Source organism: Artibeus jamaicensis, unplaced genomic scaffold (genome assembly GCF_021234435.1).
Source record: "Artibeus jamaicensis isolate MK-2021 breed Jamaican fruit bat unplaced genomic scaffold, CSHL_Jam_final contig_3243, whole genome shotgun sequence".
NCBI classification, from domain to species: domain Eukaryota; kingdom Metazoa; phylum Chordata; class Mammalia; order Chiroptera; family Phyllostomidae; genus Artibeus; species Artibeus jamaicensis.
Genome location: NW_026521766.1, coordinates 2,151,958 through 2,173,318, shown reverse-complemented (window position 1 = coordinate 2,173,318; position 21,361 = coordinate 2,151,958). Strand labels below are relative to the sequence as shown.

General features: G+C 36.1%; 1 pseudogene; it reads left to right on the top strand.

The window, feature by feature from the left end:
• The first annotated feature begins 3,506 nt into the window (after positions 1 to 3,506).
• Positions 3,507 to 20,240, top strand: LOC119047241 (pre-mRNA-splicing factor SPF27-like; annotated as a pseudogene).
• Positions 20,241 to 21,361: the final 1,121 nt, after the last annotated feature.

Below are 21,361 nucleotides of genomic sequence, written 5' to 3'. Positions count from 1 at the left end.
CTCTTCCCTCTGGTCACTGTCCCCCTGTTCTCTATTTCAGTGTCTTTGGTTATATTTTGCTATCTTGTTTGTTTTGTTGATTAGGTTCCACTTATAGGTGAGATCATAGGGTATTTGTCTTTCAATGCCTGGCTTATTTCACTCAGCATAATGTTTTCCATTTCCATCCATGCTGTTGCAAAGGGTAGGAGCTTCTTCTTTCTGCTGCATAAAATTCCCTTGTGTGTATGTGCCATAATTTTTTGATCCAATTATTTACTGACGGGCACCTAGGTTGCTAGAAAGTATTCTTAATTATGACATTCCTACTGTCTACATGCAAGTCCATGTGGCCCAATTAAATGTGTTGAGTATTTACTATGTGTTGAAACAAAGAACAAATGGATAAATAAGAAAATAAGCCTACTGAACTGAAGAGCTCACCAATTACACTGTTTTCCTAAGGTTAAACCTTTGACACAGAACTTATTAGCAAGCTTTGTTGAAAATGTTTGGTGTTAGACAATGCTCAGATGGATGGGTCCACAGCGCGGCCATCTCTAGTAAAGAGAATTTAGGAATTCCAATTTGGGTGTTCTTAGTGAGCACTCTTATTTTCTGTGGAAAGCACAAAAGTCTGACAATCCTACATGAAACTGTTATTAAACTTGGACGTTTTATAAAGACATACAAGAGCATTTTTATATTTGCTAAATGAAAAACCTGAAAAGCTCTGCTATGTAATGTGAGCAGAGAACTCAGGGGAACATGACATCTCTTCCTAGGGAATTCATAACCTCGATTTACCTTCTCAAAATGGTATCTTTACCAGTGGGGTGTAATGGAGCCTACTTCCTGCCACTAGAGACCAGTGACAGTCAGAGAGGACAGTGAAGCATAAAAGCTGGCTATCAATAAAAATTATGCAGCTTCTATTATTAATACTGTATAAAATATTAAAATCTCAAAATATATATTGACTTTAATATATTTGTTTTATGTTTTAAATAACCCATATTTTAAAGTATTGATATTTACTTCATTTCTGTTTCTTTCATCTATAACAACTATACAAAAAGCATTCAACTTGGAATGGATGGACAACAATTATATTTACATTTGTAAAAAAAAAAAACCCAGCATCTAACAATGAAAAGTCAAAATACTGAGATTGAAAACAAGAACACTGGATTCTTCAAAATGGAAAAAATTTAACTTTACATATTAATTAAGATAACTGTTTATTATCTGTTGGCCTCAAAAATTATGAGTAAATTTTATATATAAACTAATTACATCAAAGATCAGCTACTGTTTTGATATTTCCATTTCAGTTATTTGTTTTGTATAAGCAGAGGCCATTACCTTTGTTCAGTTACACCGGCAAATGTAATTAAAATAATTTGTGAGCCTTAAGGTACTATTTTTGTATTTCATTTTTCAGAAATATTCCACAAAATTCTCTTCTCTCATTCCAGTTTTAAAGAATGACAACACTATCTTTTTGATTACTGACAGACTCCGGCATCATCTTTTACTTCTCCCTTATCACCTCTGTTCTCATCTGCTTCAGAGGCCTTGCCCTCGGTTCTGCTGCCGCACTCTCTGCTCCTCCCAGGTTCCCTACACAGATTTCTTCTCCTTCATCACTACCCTGAAGTGCCCTGGGAATCAGGGCTTTGCTCTCTTCTCTGTCTATATGTACTCCCTGGGTGGTCACATCTAGTTCTTTGGTTTTAAATATTGGCTATATTTGATGATCACAAATTTCCCTCTCTCTCTCTCTCACCTTTCTCGTGAACACCAATTCCATACATCCATCAGCCCATTTACTATCTCCGCTTACATGACCAATCGAAATCTCAAGCTTCACATGTTGCAAATGAGTTTCGCTCACATTTTCCACTCACAGTTTCGTCTCCCACCTCGAATGCTCCTCTGCCTTCCTCACTTCAGTAAATGACAACACCAATCTTTTAGAACAAGAAATTTTTAGTCATTTTCCCTTCTCTCATATTAGCATTTTATTTAACAGCAAATCATACTATAAAAATATAACCAGAAACCACTCATTTCCCCCTATTTCCATGAGACCACCCTAGTCCAAGACACCATTAACTTTAGTGTAGACTGTTTTAAAAGCCTGGTAACACTACCCCTATATCCACTCTTGTCCTTCTATAGCCTGCTCTCTACACAAACGTCAGAGCAATGCTTTCCATGCCACACAGCATCATTCTTCTCCAGACCTGCAGTGGCTCCCCACCTGACCGGGAGTAAATTCAAGTCTTCACAATGCTTGTAGACAAGGCTTTCTGTGATCTAGTCTCCTGCTAGTTTTCTGATCTCATCTCCTTCCAGACACCCCTCTTACCCTGCTGTAGCCACACTGGCCTCCCTTCTGTCCCTCAGTTTCACTGTGCAAACCTCAGCCTCCAAGACTTTGTATGTGTCTTATTACCCCAAGTGTGCTCTCTGCAACAGCTACGTGGCTCATCAGTCCTTTACTTCTTTCAGGTCAAATGTCACGTGATCAGCGAGGTTCTCCCCAACCACACCATGTAACATGCAAGTCTGCTTTATTTTTCTTCATAGCATTTATCATTTCCTAACAGATATTCACTGATTACTTCCCTACTGTTTCTCCACCTGGACCACTATGGAAGTCACCTGAGAGCTTGGGCCTTGTTATTTCTGGTTCATTCCTATATTGTATACTGCTTGCAACATAGTAGGTACTCTATAAATATTTGCTGAATGAATGAAGACCCAATATTAAATATAGAGGCAATCACTTAATTTCATTTGTTATAAATTCTTGGGAAAAATGAGGAATTTGAATTATTATATATATATATGTAAATATATCTATATTTATATATGTGTGTGTACATACACACAGACACACATATATATACATATATACATATATATGCACACACACACATATATACATATATATATGGGTAAGTAGGTAGGTAGTTTGGTTGGTAGACAGATTCCAATCCCAAAGAGAAAAAATATTTTTAAAAATTCCTAATTATATTATGCTTTTTAAACAATGTTTTAAAAATGTATTTCTAATATATCATATACATACTTTCTTTTATTTTTTCCTGGAAATGTAATAACTTACATTGGGATGACATTAATATTTATTATTTAATATAATTGTAATAATCTCTTCTTTCTCATATGCATTACATCTCACTGAGAATCATTTCTTTTAATCTTCTTGTTTTACACTCTTTTTGCAACACGGGGGAAAGGCAATTACGTTGCCATAAGTACACCAGCCACACTGTAAAAACAGATAAATTGACTCTGCTAAAGCAAAACGGTCAGCTGGGAGCCAATTCCACCATACAATAGCTTTTAATATATTTCACTAGCTGATGTCTAAAAGTTCAAGTTCAGTGTATGAAGGAAGTTTTATAGAATCAGTTCAACTATGGACTGTCTAAAATTTCATTGTAAAGAAGGTGGACAACTGGGAAAAATTTAGCTCACCTCATGATATAAAGGTAATGGTGGCTCAGTCAATCCCGAGCTCCCAGTCAGCAGTTTTCAAACTTCGACAAGTGTGGGATGCCCTGGGTGTTTCTACTACAGCTCTGGACCCCTCAGTCCCAACCCGGATCATCCGATTCCACAGTTCAGAGGTAGCCCAAGACACAGCATTACTAACATGCACCTCAGGTGGTTCCGGTATAGCCAGGCCGAGGACTACACCTTGAAAAATGCTTCTCTAAGTGAGAAAAGCATCATGGTATCACATACTTCTACATGACCATTAGCCACACTTTTTAAATCTGCACACAGGGATAGGTTTACTGATTCTAGAGAGAGAGGAATGGGGTAGAGACAGAAAGAAATATTGATAATATGCCTCCCATACATGCCCTGACCAGGGCTCGAACCTGCAACCGAGGTGTGTGCTCTGACCAAGAATCAAATCCAAAAACTTTTTGGTATGTGGGGCAAGGCTGCAACCAACTGAACCACCCACCAGAGCCAACCAATTTTTTAGAAATATATCCATTTTCTTGCTGCATTATTTTTTGAAAATTTCAAGATTATTAACGTGATGAGAAGATTTTAGCTTCTTTTTCATAACTAACTGAAACCATCGTCAAGAAGCCACACTTCATTTTTGCCTTCTTCATCTTTCTGAAATGAGGCGCATGATTAATTTGCTGTCATAGCCATTTTTGGAGAGTGTAGATAATAAGAATTTGTCTAGCATTGACTTTTGAGCCTCAGGCTGTTCAGTATCAACATATAACTAAAACTTCAATTACTCTGTCAGAAAATATTGCTCTATCCCAAGGAAAATACCATAATGGCAGTTTCAAAAGATAAATTTTATGTAAGGCTGGGTAAACTACTGAATTTAAAGTATGAGTAAATCTTCTCTTGGCAAAAACCAGAAAAACTATTTCAAGGTCAATGTTAAACAAAGGTTCTGCCTAGCTATAAGTTTTCATATAGTTAGTATAACTCCACATGAGCAACATTATAATTAAAAATTATTTTCCAAAACATGTAAAAAGATCAAATTAAATTATCCCCATAGAGCTTTGGTATGTATACTAATTTCTTTCCATGTAACTTGTATCCATGGTTTTCTTTTTAGTATTTCATTTAGTATATGAACTACACACCAAAAAAGTTAAAAATTTATAATTAAATACAGAATATTACTGGAAATTAAATGTGTAATTTGAATTAGACAACACACAAAATCCTCTAGCAAACCATGATATTATACCACATACGAAAAATAAACTACTAGACTTCTTTTGGCTTTATTAAGTAAATGAGCTATTGAGAACACTAAATGATTTTTTAATGATCTATTATACATATCTAAATATTTTGCATGTCCTCAGTTCACAGGGATATTGGGAAAAATTAAATAGCAGTAAAAAAATCTTATTCAGATAATCCACAAATAAAGAACCATGAAGGTAAAAACAGGACAAAGTTACATGGTATTACATATTAGAGTGAAATTTTTACATGGAAAATGATAAGATGGTCTTTTTGAAGTGGCTTAAAGGAAAGTAAATTTTACTTTTCATCATGAGCAGCTCAGTTATTTTGCTGTTTTTCCCCATCAGAGATTACAGGCTGACTCATCTCATGGAAAAGATGTTTGCCGTGCCGCTGCAGCCTATGCCTTATTCTGTCAGCTACCACAACAGACAAGATAGATGCTGTCTACACACACACACACACACACACACACACACTTACACACACTGAACAAAATCAAGGTTTTTGGGAAGCTGGCTCAAAGCAGGTCAGGAGCCCTCCCTGAAAATAATCCCTCTTCCTAGGGGACCTGCTGATTGGCTTAGCTTCAGTCACAGTAGCACCTTGATGCTGGTTTGGTGTCAACTCTGCCAGACACACTCAGTGCAGAATAGGAATAATGCCTCCCTCAAAGGAAAATCAGGGTTTCTTTTGATGACAAAGGGGAAACAGCAACTAGTAGCTAGAAAGGGAAAAAAAACAGATGTTCATCCCATCCAAAACTGTGGTATATATAATTTATATCCTATTAATGATAAAGTAGATTTATAGGGTAACTGTACAAGCAAGTGCAGAGATTACAGAGTAGTTCGCACTGTTTCATTTTGATCAGGGCTAGAAATGTCAACTTTGAATGTCGTTGGCATTCTTTTGCTTCACGCTTGGAAAAAGGGTCTAATTCTTAACCAAGCACCACAGCTGCCTATTACAGAAAGAGAGACCAAGATGAGGGCTCTGTGGGAAGACAGAGAGACAGACACAGACTGACTTCCATGTGCCCACCAATCTCATGGTTTTTGGCCATGCATCATGCATGCTTATCTGGGACTTATAAAACAGGATGAAATTATCACATATCACCCAGTAGGTTTAGTACTTCTTTACAAGGTTAACATTGAATTTAGACAGCGAAGTCAATAATGACATTGAGACAAGAGGAGAAATTAAGTCACCATTTTCCTACAAAAACTAAGAAAAAAATTTAATCTAAATATTTACATTTGAAAAGAAAAGATAAAACCATATACATCTAAGTGTATGTAGAATTAAATTGGACGTGTTAATATCTGCCAGGAAGTGATTAAAAGATCACCACACCAACACAATGGTGACTAAAATAATTCATCAATTCTCTTGTTCATAGATCATAGACTGTTACTCTATATATAATAATCATTTTACTCATCATGATCTAGATTGTTAATTGTAACTTATTTAAAAATAAACAAGTTGACATATCATCTAGTTTAACTTATTATTTGATAGATGAGTCACTGAAAGTACAGAGAAACTGACTGATGTGTCCAAGGTCATGGACTTAACTGAAATTATAATAAAACTGGACTTATATGAAGATAAGTGGTCTTTTCTTCTTTTACATTATTTGTAATGGAATAACACTCTATGCTTATCAATAATTATCTTCTGCTATGTTCTTGCCATCTTCAAACCTGGATCAAAATATAATGGTGCCTGAACATAATGCTAAGTAGATTATAAACATAGAGACAGATGCTAAAATGATATGTACAAAGGTTAGAAAGATATTATCCTTCCAGGTTTTGGTTTACTGTGTAAACCCTGCCATTTGTCCTGTGTTATTTCATTATAATTAAATGGAAAAGTAACTAACATGCCAATGGTTTTAATTTTAATTCTTAAAGCTAAAGGTTCTTCTCAGAGTACTTTAAAAATAATGAGTTGTGCCTAAGATAATGTTAGATTACATAAGGGTACACGCCTTCTGTCCAAATTTTTCAATCTGTTCCCAAGAGCTAGAAACTAATCAACTCTTATTAATTGTGTTCTTAATTACTACATGGTCAACATTGCAGGAGATTGAGTGATTACAGAAAAAGACAGGGATGGTTTCACAAAGCTTTAGCAATTAGACAAATGATTTAGAGAAGCTCTTTGAAAAGACAAATTAGCACAAAATAAACACTGCTTGCGTAATTTGAATGCATGTATGGATAAATACAATTGATAAGAACTGCCTTACTTTATTTTTCTTAAAACACTTATACACATCTTATACCCATTCTCTCATGTTTTTCTTCTGCTGCAAGTCAGTGGTTCTCAAGTTGTGGTCTGTGGTCTCCCAGGAATCTCTGATATTTTTCTAGGGAGTCTGGAAGTCAAAATAATTTTTTGAGGTATAACTGACATATAACATTATGTTAGTTTCAGGTGTAAAGAATAATGATTCAATATTGATACAGACTGAAAAAGTTCACCACAATAAATCTAGTTTACATCTGTCCCCACACATAGTTACAAAAATGTTCTTTCTTGTTATGGGACTTTCAAGGTATGCTGTGTTAGCAACTTTCAAATATACAATATAGTATTATTAACTATAGTCACCACATTGCACATTACATCCCCATGACTTATTTTATAACTAGAAATTTGTATCTTTTGACCCCCTCCACCAACACTGTCCACCTCTCAGCCCCTGCTTTTGCCAACTCCCAATCTATTCTCTGTATCTGTGAACTTTATTTGTTGTTGTTAGATCCCACAAATAAGTGAGATCATGTGATACTGATACTTGTCTTTCTTTGACTTATTTCACTTAGCATAATGCCCTCAAGGTCCATCAATGGTGTTGCAAATGGCAAGATTTCATTCTCTTTTTATGGCTGCACAGTGTTCCACTGTGAGAGAGAGAGGAAGAGAGAGAGGGAGAGGAAGAGAGAGAGAGAAATTATAGCTGCTTTATGCATTCATCCATCAATGGACACTTAGATTGTTTTCATATCTTGGCTATTGTAAGCTATTAGACTCTGTCTGATGTTCAGCATATTTGTAAAGATAAACATTTCTCAAGCTTTCCAATGCCTTTGGTCAAGTTCCAGCATGCTGCAAGAACTGCTCCTGTCCACTTGGTATAGCCTTGTAGTTGCTTTGATGAGAGTATTTATTGATCTCATTTGGTCAAAGCCAAAAGTCTCACCCTGATACTTATATTTAAATGATTTATTCTGGGTTATCTTTTAAACATTGAAGAAATTTTCAAGTGCTTTTAGTTCATTGCTGCTAATTGTATGACTGCATATAATCACTATATGCTGATTTTCTATGTTTAGTGCAGATCCTGATAAGGCATGTTTGGGTGCTGAGAGGGACACTGTGAGGTATGCACCTGGCATGTCTTCTCTAGGGAGCATTGTAAAAGGTGCCCTATGCTTCAGAGTACACTTAAGGTGTATTATATTATGGTCTGAATATGTCAGTACATTAGGTCAGAGACAACTGAAGAAAGTTCATAATAATAAAACTTATAAAGGGACTGAAAAGGGAGTTTTGAACAGAAATTTGGCTGAGTTGTACTAAGATATGAGTGGAGGAAATTATAATTTATTTGAATAAGTAGAGGTTTTCAAAACCAGGACATCCATTTCTCATGTGCTATCATGTGAAAAATACAATTTGATAGTTTGAGTACATGTCAGTGTATCTAGCCAGTCTCAATCCACTTGAAATACTGAAATTCGTGTATTACATACCTGCAGATCTTCCACACATAATGCTATAAGAATAAAAATGTACTACTGTTAGAAACTCTATTTTGAGAATGAGGGAGTATTTTACATCTAGATTTCCCAATAGAAAGAGTAAAAGATTGCTTCAGGCAAATGTCGTATCAGGTCGTGTTAAGACTCAAAGATTTTATTTAGAAGAAAAGAGTGTTCATACAAATCTTTCTAAATCAATGCTTGGCTATGCCACATTGTCTCACAGAAAGCAGCCTTCTTTATGGAATTTATTGAATATTTTCTTGACCCCCATTAATCAGACTCGTACTGTACCTAGATCCTTATCTGTTTTTCAGGTTTCCTCTAAACCCTAATGATTTACAGAGATGACAGTGGAAAATCTCCAGGCCATTGTGTTCTAAAGCAACTGAGAACAGATGATGGTTTGATGATTATTTTCTCTACAGAAACAACAGTGGATTGGAGGCTGTAGCTTGAAGCTGAACGTAAGAAGTTTCTTTTACTTTATTTTCTGCATTAAATTGATGAAGCTACCCTGCAAGGGGGGAATGAAACAACTAGATGGATATAGACCCTGCTTATTTCTAAGTATGAAAGAAGCCTTAGCCTAGGCTATGTAGCTAAGGGGAAGCATCACCAGAGGAATATATAAATTACAAGTGGCATGAGCAAGAGGAGTGAGAGAATAAAAGCCGGGGAACAGAGAGACAGAGATGGGGTGAGGTAGGTAGGTAGGTAGGTAGGTAGGTAGGTAGAAAGGGAGGGGGGTAAAGAAGGAGGGGAGGGGAGGGGAGGGGAGGGGAGGGGAGGGGAGGGGAGGGGAGGGGAGGGGAGGGGAGGGGAGGGGAGGGGAGGGGAGGAGACATCTTGGACCATACCAAACTGTGACTGTGAACACATTATACAAGCAGAAATATTGTAATAGTAGACATGATAGGAATCAGTGCATCAATAAGTTCTCCTATATAATTAACTTTCCTCTTGGAGATGGGTAGAAATTATACCCATTTGCTCATGAGGAACTAAACAACTTTTCTCTCTCTTCAAGGGCCTGGGCAAAGGTCTACTGCTTCAGAGAAAAGCACAGAAGCAAAATTCATCTATCTCTGGGTGAAAGGAAGAAAAGCTCTTGGCTTAGGATCCTGCAGAAGTTTGCTATTACTGAAAGATGAACTAATATTTTCTTCCATCCAAGATGCATTATTCATATAAGACACAGATGCCATTACATAATGGTTACAGGGTGGCTGACAGAGCTTGACCCTTGAGGCCCAGGCTCACAGCATTTGTCTGAGACTGAGGCTCAACCAAAAGAATAGAGATTGCCCTGAGCCCACTGTGACCTTAGCATCTAGTGACAAGTGACAGGAATTTATGGCTGGGGTCTAAGCAAGACTGAGGAGAGAGCCATTCTGTGTGACTCAAGCATGAAGGGACTACTAATGTTACAGAGAAGAAACATTGAGAAAAGCCCTCTAGCTCCACAGATACCACAACAGGCAAAAGGGAACAGCGGCTCACCACTGGAAGAATTTGAAGTCTGGGGAAATGATAGCAACAAAACCGCAATCCATCACAAGCCTCAAACAGATTGATTCAATGCCTCAAGGTAGTGACCTGATTGAAGAGACATTTCTGTATGAAGACTAATGAAAACAAAACAAAAATAAGAGAATTAATTCTTTATTCTGTAAAATGTATAAGGTACTCAGAGAAGGTGAAATATGTTTCAAGTTCCTTTCAGGTAAATTGATAGAGTCATTGTGATGAGTATTTTGAAACAGAGATGTTAATTACATATACTAAAAAATTTTTAAGTGTTTATAGTATATTGTTTGCTGACCAATATTTCTTTCTCTGTTTTCATAGTAACTTTGAAGTGTGATTTTTGTTTCTTATAGTACTTTGTATTACATAATCTATACAAATTCTTAAAGGAGTGACTGGAATAGGGTATCTACCATCAATAAATGGTAGATACCTATCCTATCAATTACTCTTGATTATACCTTATATTTATATGATGTATTGATTGTATATGATTATGTCAAACTCTATGTGGACAACACTCCATCCATTTTTATCACTGTTGTATCCCCAACATCTAACACAGTACAGAGACCACATACAGAGACCTCAACTGCAAGGGACAAATGCATGAATGGATAAGTATCCTGCTGATAACAAAATCTCAACAACAATTGATCTCACCACTTAATTTTCAGTGTTGTAACATCTCAATAAGGTTTCTTAGTACAAAACTGGGTAAATCATCTTAAATTCCCAGTATAATATGAAATCAATAGTAAATATATAGAGCTTTGCATATTATCTTTTTGCTATGTTAAAATTGTATGACTTGGGATTCCTGCTTTTCACAAATGGTGTAGCCATCTTTTTCCCAGGTCCTCTCCCATTCAACTAAAAATCACTGGACATACAATAAATGCTTAGGAAGTCTCTGAAAGGTACAGAGGACAAGGTAGTCTGCCTAGGGACTGTGGGATGTATGAAACAAATCATTAGTGAGTTCCTTGGCTTCTGTTTTATTGTCTCCCATATACACAGGACAAAGCACTGCATAACATTCAACCTGGAACTTCCAGTTGCACAGAAACAAAATTTTCTGAAAAAAATATTTCTCTCTTGCCAAAAGACCAAAACAAAACATCTTTTTGACAATAGCCACTCTACTCCAACAAAATATCAACAGAAAAACAACTTCTCTTCCTGACAGGAGAAAACACTTCAAGATCTAAAGGTAGGCAAAGAATTCATAGGCTTGACACAAAAGAACACCATCTATAAATGGAAAAAATGATACCCTGGGCTTATAAAATTAAAACATTGGCTTTGTGAAAGACCCTCTGAAGAGGATGGCAAAATAAAATATGATCTGGTAGAAAATGTTTGCAAGCCACTTTTCCAACAGAGGACTAGTGTCTGGAGTACACAGAGACCTCTCAAAACTCATCATTTAAAAAGCATTTGATTCATTTAGAAAATGGGCAAACACTTTTTGGTGAACAGATGTTTCACCAAAAAAAAAGATACAGATGAACAATAAGCACATGAACAGGCATTCCACATCAATAGGCATTAGGGAAACACAAATCAAAACTTCTTTGTTAATGAGTATGTTCAAATCTTTTGACCCTTTTTTTTTATTCAGTGTTCTTTTTCTTTATGGTTGCATTGTGAGAGTTTGGGGAGAGGTTTTGTTTTTTTTTTTTGTTTTGTTTTTTTATTAATCTGAAAACAATACCTTGACCATATATGTTTTGCAACTATTTTCTCTCTATGGCTTGTCTTTTCATTTACTTTAATGTCCATTGAAGAACAGAAGTGTTTAAAATTTCTACAGTTCAATTTATCCTTTTTCTTCATAAATTGTTTTTTGAAGTTGTATTTTGAGACATCTTCCAAATGCCGTATCTCAAGGATTTGTGTCTATGTTTTGTTATAGATTTTCCATCGTTTGAGTCTTGTAGTAAATCTATTTTGTAGATGATGTGAGGAATGAATCACAGTCCATTCTTAAAACATATTTGCTTATTTCAGCATATGTGTGAAAGAATCATTGAGAGATTTTATTCAAACGCATTTAACTCTGCCTAGAGACCATTTCCCTTTGAATCTTGATAAACATGTGCAATAATCTAAACCCTTAGATGAAGTATACACCCCATTTACTGTAATAAGAAAAAAGTATGTTTCATACTGAAATACCAGGTTTTCCTTCATTACCTTTAACAAATATTTTCATTATTTATTTAACTAGCATCATTAGATTTCCTAAAGATAAATCAGTTGGGATTTCTCTACTCAACCTTTGCAAGTCTCTTAATTCCCCATTGCATTGATATTTATCATCCTAAAACACACTGAGTATTAAAGGCAGATGTATGTGTGGTGTCATGATGTATGTACGTTAATTTTGTTGCCCTGTGTTAATAGTTTCCTAGCTGTCCCCACTGTAATGCCTCTGAAATAAAACTGATTCTCTATGTGGATATCTTGTTTTCTACCCTATCAAAGAGCATTGAGGCAGTTCTAGACTTCCTAGACCTAGGATTTTCCTATGATATGTTTCAGTGAAATGAGCTCAGGAATTTAAGCACATTCAATTTTCCAAAGCTATCTGACAGCCAGAAGTAGATAAAAGAGCACATTGTGAAGACTGACTTTTAATCAAATTCATATTTCTGAGGTCTGTATTTTTTAATGAAGCTGGTGTCTTAATCCAGAAAAGAATCTGTTGTACTCTCTGCAGTGAAACCTTTGTTGCTTTTCTCTCTGAGGACTAATACACTATCTGATCAGTGCCGATGAGCAAAACAAAGTACTACATTAAAAAGACACACAATGCAATATGAAGATCGTGTATCACAGAAATGGATACTTGAAACCTATATAATCTTATTAACCAATGTCATCCCAGTAAGTTTAATAAAAAGCAAGAAAGATTAAACAAAAAAATAAAAAGGCATCTGATACATTCTGATCACTACCCAAAAAAATAAAGTATGAAATAAATGTATAATACCAGGCAGAGGTCATTACTGACAACAGAAATTTTGAAGACTAGCAGTTCATAAAAGAATTGGCATAAAAGATTCATAAAAAGTAATTCAGTAGATGTTGAGTTCCTTCCATATTTCTTTTTAAATTTTTTAAAATTAATTGTTGTTCAAGTGCAGTTTTCTGTGTTTTACTCCCATCCCAGCCCACCCCTCCAGTGCTCCCCACCTCCCTCCCATTTCCACCCCCCTTAGTTGTTGTCCATGTGTCCTTTATACTAGTTCCTGTAAACCCTTATTTTATTTGACTCTGCTAGTAACAAAGCCTTTAATCAAAGTGTTGATTGGTTATATTTCTTTTGTTTCCCCCCTCAATAACTCCGTTAAACAAACATTTTCTGATAGGCAACACTGATTACAGACTAGAGAACTATAAGGACTGTAGAGACTAATTGGAGGACAATGGCATTTTCAGAGAAAAGGAAATTGAGTTTGAACTTCAAAGATAGGTTCTTAAAAAGCTTCCAAGTATGTTGGCATTAAGGAGTACATTCTAAGAAAAGAGAACAAGGCAAAGCCCTGAAAAGTTTCCATTATGCTAAATTATAAATAATCATAGTTTTTGTAGCTGAGAAGAACCTCCAAGTGCTTCTCATGTCACTGTTCCATTGTTTACATGACAAATCCCTGGGGTCGGCAGAGCAACTCTAGATGACAGAAATAAGGGGAGGTAGATTATGTTTCATAAAAGTATATTTTACTAAAATTAAAATGTCAAAATCAGTAGTCTCTCCCAATCAGTTCATTTTACATATAAGAAAGCAGCACAGTGGCAAATTTTTGACAGATCCTAAACAGAACCGAAGTATAAACACCACTGTGAGAACACATTTATAGATGTGCTAGAACTCTAGGGAAAACAATTCATTTTCCAGGAATTCCTATGGAAGGGAATAAAAAAGTCCTACCAAGGTCAAATGCCACAGTTGAGAATAACAAGGAAAGACCAACTTCCCATTTTATATAAAGGATAGTTTTACTTTATAAAATACACAGTTCAAAGCACTATAATTGTACCATCATAAAAAATAATGATCTAGTGAGTAAATTAAAACTACCCATTATAATGAGAAAATACATTTCTGAATGTAATGATAAAAATGTATTTATTATATATTATATACATTTTGAAATATACTTATTATTCATCCTGTAAAATACAGGAAGGGATACTTTCTAATGAAGGTTATGTTGGAAGAACACTTCACAACTAAAGACTGGAAGCTGAAAGAATTCCCCCAAGTTCCCCAAACTTTTAAGTTGATCTACATATATGATTCAGGAAATTGTATTATCAAAACATAGCCCTGGCTGGTGTGGCTCAGTGGAATGAGCACCATCCTTTAAACTAAAGGGTCACTGGTTCGATTCCCAGTCAGGGCACATGCCTAGGGTTGTAGACCAGGGCCCCAGTAAGGGGTGCATGAGATGCAACCACACATTGATGCTTCTCTCCCTCTTTTTCTCCCTCTGTCTGAAAATAAAATAAAATAAAACAAATAAATAAATAAATTATTTTAAAAAACAATGAGTTTCTTTTTTTCTTTTTTGTAGAGGCTGGTTGATTTTTGTCTCAAATTAGATGAAAAAATGAAGGCTACACTAAGTGAAATGAAAGAAAATGCACAGGGAACCAATAGTGATGGAAAGAAAACTGGGACTCAAATCAATGGAGTGGACAAGAAGGAAGAAAGAAACAACCAAACAGAAAAGAATGAAGAGACAAGAACTCAAAAAAAATGAAGAGAGGCTTAGGAAGCTCTAGCTAAAGCATTTCAAATGAATCAAATGCTCAAATCCATTCAATAAAATATCTGATTTTATTTGCTTCAAGATTTGGCTAGTGGTGGGACTAAACTGACCTTCCTCAAATCAAAATAATGCAATCCTTGCTGCTCAGAGTTTCCCCCTCTTACAGGCTCAATTATAATGTAAAACTAAGTATTTTCATATTAAAGCTATGTCAGAAAAGAACCTAATCTTTAATTCAAATATCCATTTACTATGTGCATATATTGACTCATATAGAAATCTCTATGCATATATGAGCCTGGAATATGTGGGCTCAGAAAAGAACCTATTTATAGCTGACACCTAAATTCATGATTAAAATCACTTATGAAACGGTTGATTTTTATCATTGGCAGTAGGAAAAAGGCATAAATGAAATAACCCTGTTCACATCACAATCATTTCTCCTTTCACTGATGACTTTCTTCTTAGCTTTTTGGAGCCCTTAGCAGTTACTGCTTATATTTATTAGCTGTTTTCTTGTCTATTTGTACTCTACCAAACTTGATTTAAACCTATGGGGATCCAAGAAAGTATCTGCATGCTTTAATATCCCATTAGACACACTTTACTCACACTAATAGTATCCGATTTAGCAATGCAGCAATTGAGGAGGTAAGTTATTGCCTAATGAAACATTCATCAACTTATTATCTTCTTCCTCATTCACTCTGTTCTGCCATGTGTTATATTTTATTCATTTGTCTTGTTTCATATAATTTACCATCTAATAATCTTTGTTCAAAACTGGCATAAAATTGTAACTTAGTAGGAAGTTTTCTTAGACAAACACAGCAAAGATGGCTGAAAATAGATAAGATGGAAAAGATTACTGGTTGTAGATCTTAGAAGATAGATTTTTTTCCTCCTTTATAGTTTAAGTTTTTAAACCTTCTTGTGAAAACATTGCCTTTGTTTTCCCTCTGATTAAACAAAATTACAATTTGAAGAGTAAAATAATTATTTCAGAAATATTTCTTCAAATGTTGTATCTAAAATAATCCAGCATAAAGCAGTAAATCAAAGGATGCACATTTAGCAATTACAAGTTGAAATCCGAATCATGATACTTTGCCCTGAACACATGCCAGTTTTGTGAAACTGATTAGTCCTCTATAATGAAAAATATTATAATTGATTCTATTTGGTAAGGGGAGGTAAAATTGAAATCAAGTACATATTTCCTGATATTTATATTGTTAAATTATCAACAGAGTTGTTTTTCTTTTGTCTTTGTAGGTAATAATTAACTAGCAATTTTATAAAGTTATTAGAATATATTCTTGAATGGAAATGTTGTCATAATCCATATTTTAACAACTTCTTCATTTCAAAGACTTCAAAATGTTTTGCAGTTTTAACCTATTAGTAAAATAGTTTCTTTTACTAACAGGGAGGCACTTTATGGATAAAATAATAAAATATTTTACCATACTTTCTTATGAATGGCAACAATATTTTTATTAGAAAATCAATATAAACATTTCAGAAATATCTAAAATGGGGAGGTGAAGACTTAATTCTACTAAATGTAAAATAACACTATGAAGTGATTCTATTACTGAACCTCTTCTGTAATTTTTATATAGCTGTGTATAGAACATGGATTATATTTGACATTTTCAAATATGAAAGTGCTAATGAATGAAAATAACTGAGAGGTGACTATCTATTCAAAGAGAACCAGAAAAGAGTCAACTATTATTACATTGTGAATTCACAGAGGATTATATTAAGTAATCATAATTACATTTGAAGGAAAATAAGGCAAAATTTGAGAAAGAAGAATTTGGCTGATTAAATTGGCAAGAAAGTGAGATATTAAGTGCTATATTATTCAAACTCATAGTTGAGTAAAATGTAAAATATCAATTGGGTTTCCAAAACATTACAAAATCACAGGACTTTTTATCAGGATGGCAGAGTAGGTAAATGCTATGCTTACTTCCTCCCACAGCCACTTCAAAATTAACACTAAGGTACAGAACAACCACCAGTGAGAACCACCAGAAGACTAGCTTAAAAGTTCTATAACTGAGGACATAAAGATGCACCCATGTGGAAACTGGTAGGAAGGGCAGAGACACAGAATGAGCAGTTCCCAAACCTGCAAAACAGCAATTAAGAGACAGGATATCTCAGAGGTCTCCCCAGAGTACTGAGGGCTCCCAGCCCCATATCAGTCACTCCAGACCAGGTCTCCAGTGCCTAGGACATAAGTCCCCAGAATATCTAGCTATGAAAACCAGCAGGGACTGGGACTGAGTGAAACAAAGGCCTTGTGGAGTCTCGGGCATTCCTTTTAAAGAGCCCTCAGACTCATAAACTCACTCACTCTGAGCTCCAGTGCTGGGGCAGCCGCTCAGAAACCACCAGGGATGAACAGGGACGAGGTGAACTGACTAACTTCAGAGTGAGGGCTGAAGGGGCAGAGGTCAGAGCAGCTGTCTGCAGGCATATGCATTGCTTCTTTGTTGAGCCCTCCACCGACCCAGCCAGCAGGCATAGGCAGGCACCAATCTGAATAGTACACTAACTTGGCCAACAACATTTGCTCTAGGCGATTCCCTAAAAACTCACCCAACTCATGAGCCTGGCCAAAATTTCCTCTTGTACATGTTCCACACAAGTGGTATTCCTCTGTTCACAATGAGGACTTTCCTAAAAATCTCTCAAAGGTCCATAAACTGCAAACAAGCAGTGGTTGGCCTTGGCAGGCCCCATACCTCTTTCTAAGCAGCTGCAAGCCAGGTACTTGTGCAGCTGGCCTTGGTTTACAGTGTAACTTGTCCCAGGTGCTTACAAGACCAGAATAGGCAGCAACCAACTGTAGATCACTTTTGGCTCCTACCACGTGACTCTGGGCTAACATGCAGCAGCTGACCTTGGCTTGTACCACAGGCCCTCCAAAGAGACCCAGAACTAGCAACCAAGTGGCCAGCTTCATGCCACACCAGATACCACTTAGTCATCTCCACAAATGGCACATGCAAGGGGAGGACTCAGCAAGCACCCGACTCCTCCACAGCAAATACTACTACTTGGGGTCAGCACCCACACAACAGCTCATCCACTGTAGTCAATGCCATTGTCAATCCCATCCCACCATCATGCCAACAGCAATCAAGGTTCAATTGCAATAGGAAAGCACACACTACCTACATAAGGAATACCAATTGATCACCTGGCTCAGGTGACTAGGAAGACTGACTGCACTTCTGGGCCCCACAAAACACTTAATATAGAAAGCTACTCTGCCAAGACAGGTAAACATAGCATATCTACCTAATACATGGAAATCTGCACAGGGAGTTAGCCAAATGGGGAGATGAAGAAAATTGTATCAAGTAAAGGAACAGGATCAAACTCCAGAAAAAGAACTAAACAAAATGAGACAAGCAATCTACCACATGAAGAGTTCAAAACACTGGTTATAAAAATGCTCAATGAATTTAGGGGAAGAATAGATGAACTCAAGTGTAAACTTCAATAAAGCTATAGGAAGCATAAAAATGAAAATATAAAACAAAAAAATCATTCAGAATGAAGAATACAATGATTGAAATGAAGACTACATTAGAGAAAATTAACAGATTAGATGATGCAGAGGATTGAATCAGTGATCTGTCAGACAAGAAAGTGTAAAAAAATAAATCAGAAAAGCAAAAAGAAAATAATATTTTTTTAAATTAGAATCATTAAGGGACTCCAGGAATGACATTAGGTATAAAATATTTGTATCATGAGCATACCAGGATGAGAAGAGAGATAAAAATTGAAAACATATTTGAAGAAATTATGACTCAAAATTTACCTAACCTAGAATTAGAAAACAAGTCCAGGAAATGCAGAGAGTTCCAAACGAGATGAACCCAAAGAAGCCCACACCAAGACACATTATAACTGAAATGCCAAATGTGAAATATAGAGAATCTTAAAAGCAGCAAGAGAAAAATAGTTAATTATGTCCAAGGGAGCTCCCATGAAAGTGGCAGCTGATTTTGCAGTACAAATTTTGTAGGCCAGAAGAAACTAGCAGGAAATATTAAAAGTGTTAGAATTCAAGAATCTACAACTAAGATACCCTACCCAGCAAGGCTATCATTGAAGACTTGAAGGAGACTTAGAGAAGTCCTTTTAACACTTTTGTAATGCTGGTTTGATGGTGATGAACCAGTTTAGTTTTTTTCTTTGTCTAGAAAACTCTAAGAATAAAAGAAATGCTTAAAAAACATGAATGAGAGAATATAGGGAAAAATCTCACTGATACAAACACATAATAAAAGTAGTGGATCAACCAACTATAAGGCTAGTAGAAAGGCAAAAGTTGTAAGATCATATGTAATTTCAACAATAAATTAAGGGATATACTCAAACACACACACAAAAGAAGTAAAATATAATGACAAAAACAGTGCATAGGGCATAAGTAAAAATTATAGTATTTTCAGTGTGTTCCAACTTAAGAGACCATCGAATATAATATATTGCTACATATGTAGCTTGGCTTACAGGAAGCATAAGATGACAAACCAAAAACTACATGAGATATGCAAGAAATAAAGAGAAAGGAAATCAAGCACAGCAATATAAAAAGTCATCAACAGACAAGAGAAGAGAATAAGAAAGGCACAGAGAAGAACCACAAAAATAATCAGAAAGGGCAAACCCAGGAAGGGCAGGCATGGGTTTTGTGGCTAGAAAGGTTGTGGTAGTTGCTCTCTCCTATTCTGACCAAGAACAATGAGTACATGGTATGTGAAAAGCATCTGTGGTGTGAGTGGAGAGGAAAACTAACAGATACTGACCTACTAAGATAAGGCCTGCTAAGCTACTTGAGCTACCCAACAGTCCCAGATTTAGTCTGGTTTTTGAAGGTGAATTTGAATGGCTGGCTGCTTAACAATTAGCTGAATTGCTCAGTATGAAATGATATGAACTTCCAGCCCCTTCCTCAGGCCAGAAAAATGATATTACTGCATGGAAAAATGTGTAAGCAATTCTATTGCCCAGTTAGATCATCAAGTGTTTCGAATTGATAGTCCAGAACTAATGTCACAGTTTGGATGCAATGTCTGGAAAGTATAGAATGGAAATCTAGTTTATATGATTGAACATGCACATAAAGAGCCACAGAAGTTATGGAAACATATTCAAGATTCAAATTGTCAGTTAAAGAACATGCAACCCACAGCAGGATGTAATTTAGGAGAATTGGAGTCATTGGGTATCCCTGGTCAGTAAGAATTATGAAATTGTAAGGGTTATTGTATAATTAGAAAGTGAAGTTTTTCAAATGGAAAAGCAACATAGAAAGGTCAACAAAGAAAACAGCTGACAAGACTTTTAAAAAGACAAATTAATTCAAGTGTGAGGATGGCTCCAGAAAAGCTAAGAGAAAACAAAAAATATGCATGACATTGGATGAACTGCAGCAAGTTAATCAGCCCTACCATTAGACCTTTGATAAGTGAGCCAATAAAATTGCCTATTTTGCAAGTCAAAGAAGAGTTAGAAAAAAATAACAATAGCTACACACCTATCAATAATTACATTAGACTTAAATGGCCTCCATGTTCCAACAAAAGACATAGAGTGGATGAATGGATCAGAAAACAAGACTCAGATATATGTTACTTACAAAAGACCCACTTCAGAAAGATGACACACAGACACTGAAAGTAAAGGGATGGAAGGGTTAGGTAGCAGCTAGGAATGAACAGCCAGAGGGGAAGGGGGGAAATAAAGGCAGGGCCCTCACCATTACAACTAAGAGAGAACTTAATACAGGAGGCTACAAGCAAAAGGGAGATGTGTCTCATCAATTAACTCAGCAGTCCTGAGCCCAGCTAGATAAGATTGCCAGGTGTCCCAAGCATTACAAGTAACACAGCGCAGGAGGAAGGGAGAGTCCGTGAGACTGTGCTCAGGAAGGGGACTTCTGTAACAACCTTACTAAGATTGTCGGGTGTTCTGAACATCACAAGTGGGAATCTCAGAAGAGGAAGAGAGGGGCCTATGCTGGGAAAGGGGGCCTCTGTAACAATTTCACTAAGACGAAGAGCCTTTACTAAAGAAGAAAGAAAGCCTTTGTAGCTGTACATTATTCCTGAGGTTTAGAAGGGGGAGAAGGAGGGAAAACCTAGAAACTAAGATATATAACCCCTGAATCCCAATAGTGACATACTTAGATTAACTAAGTACCCACTTGTAGCCTTAGCTCAAGTATATAGAGCAAACTCACTAACTTACTAACAAATTTACAACTTTCTTTCCCTGTATGTGGGGCATTTAGACTTAGCCAGGTGCCTGCTTGCAGCTTGTGTCATGTGTTTCTCATAAATAAACTCGCTGTCTTATTTTCACTATATGTGTTTGTCTCGCACTTGAATTATTCTTACAAGCAAGACAGTAACCAAGCCGGGGGGAGAGGGCCTTCCTGACATGGGTCTCCCTCTCCCCTCTGTAAGA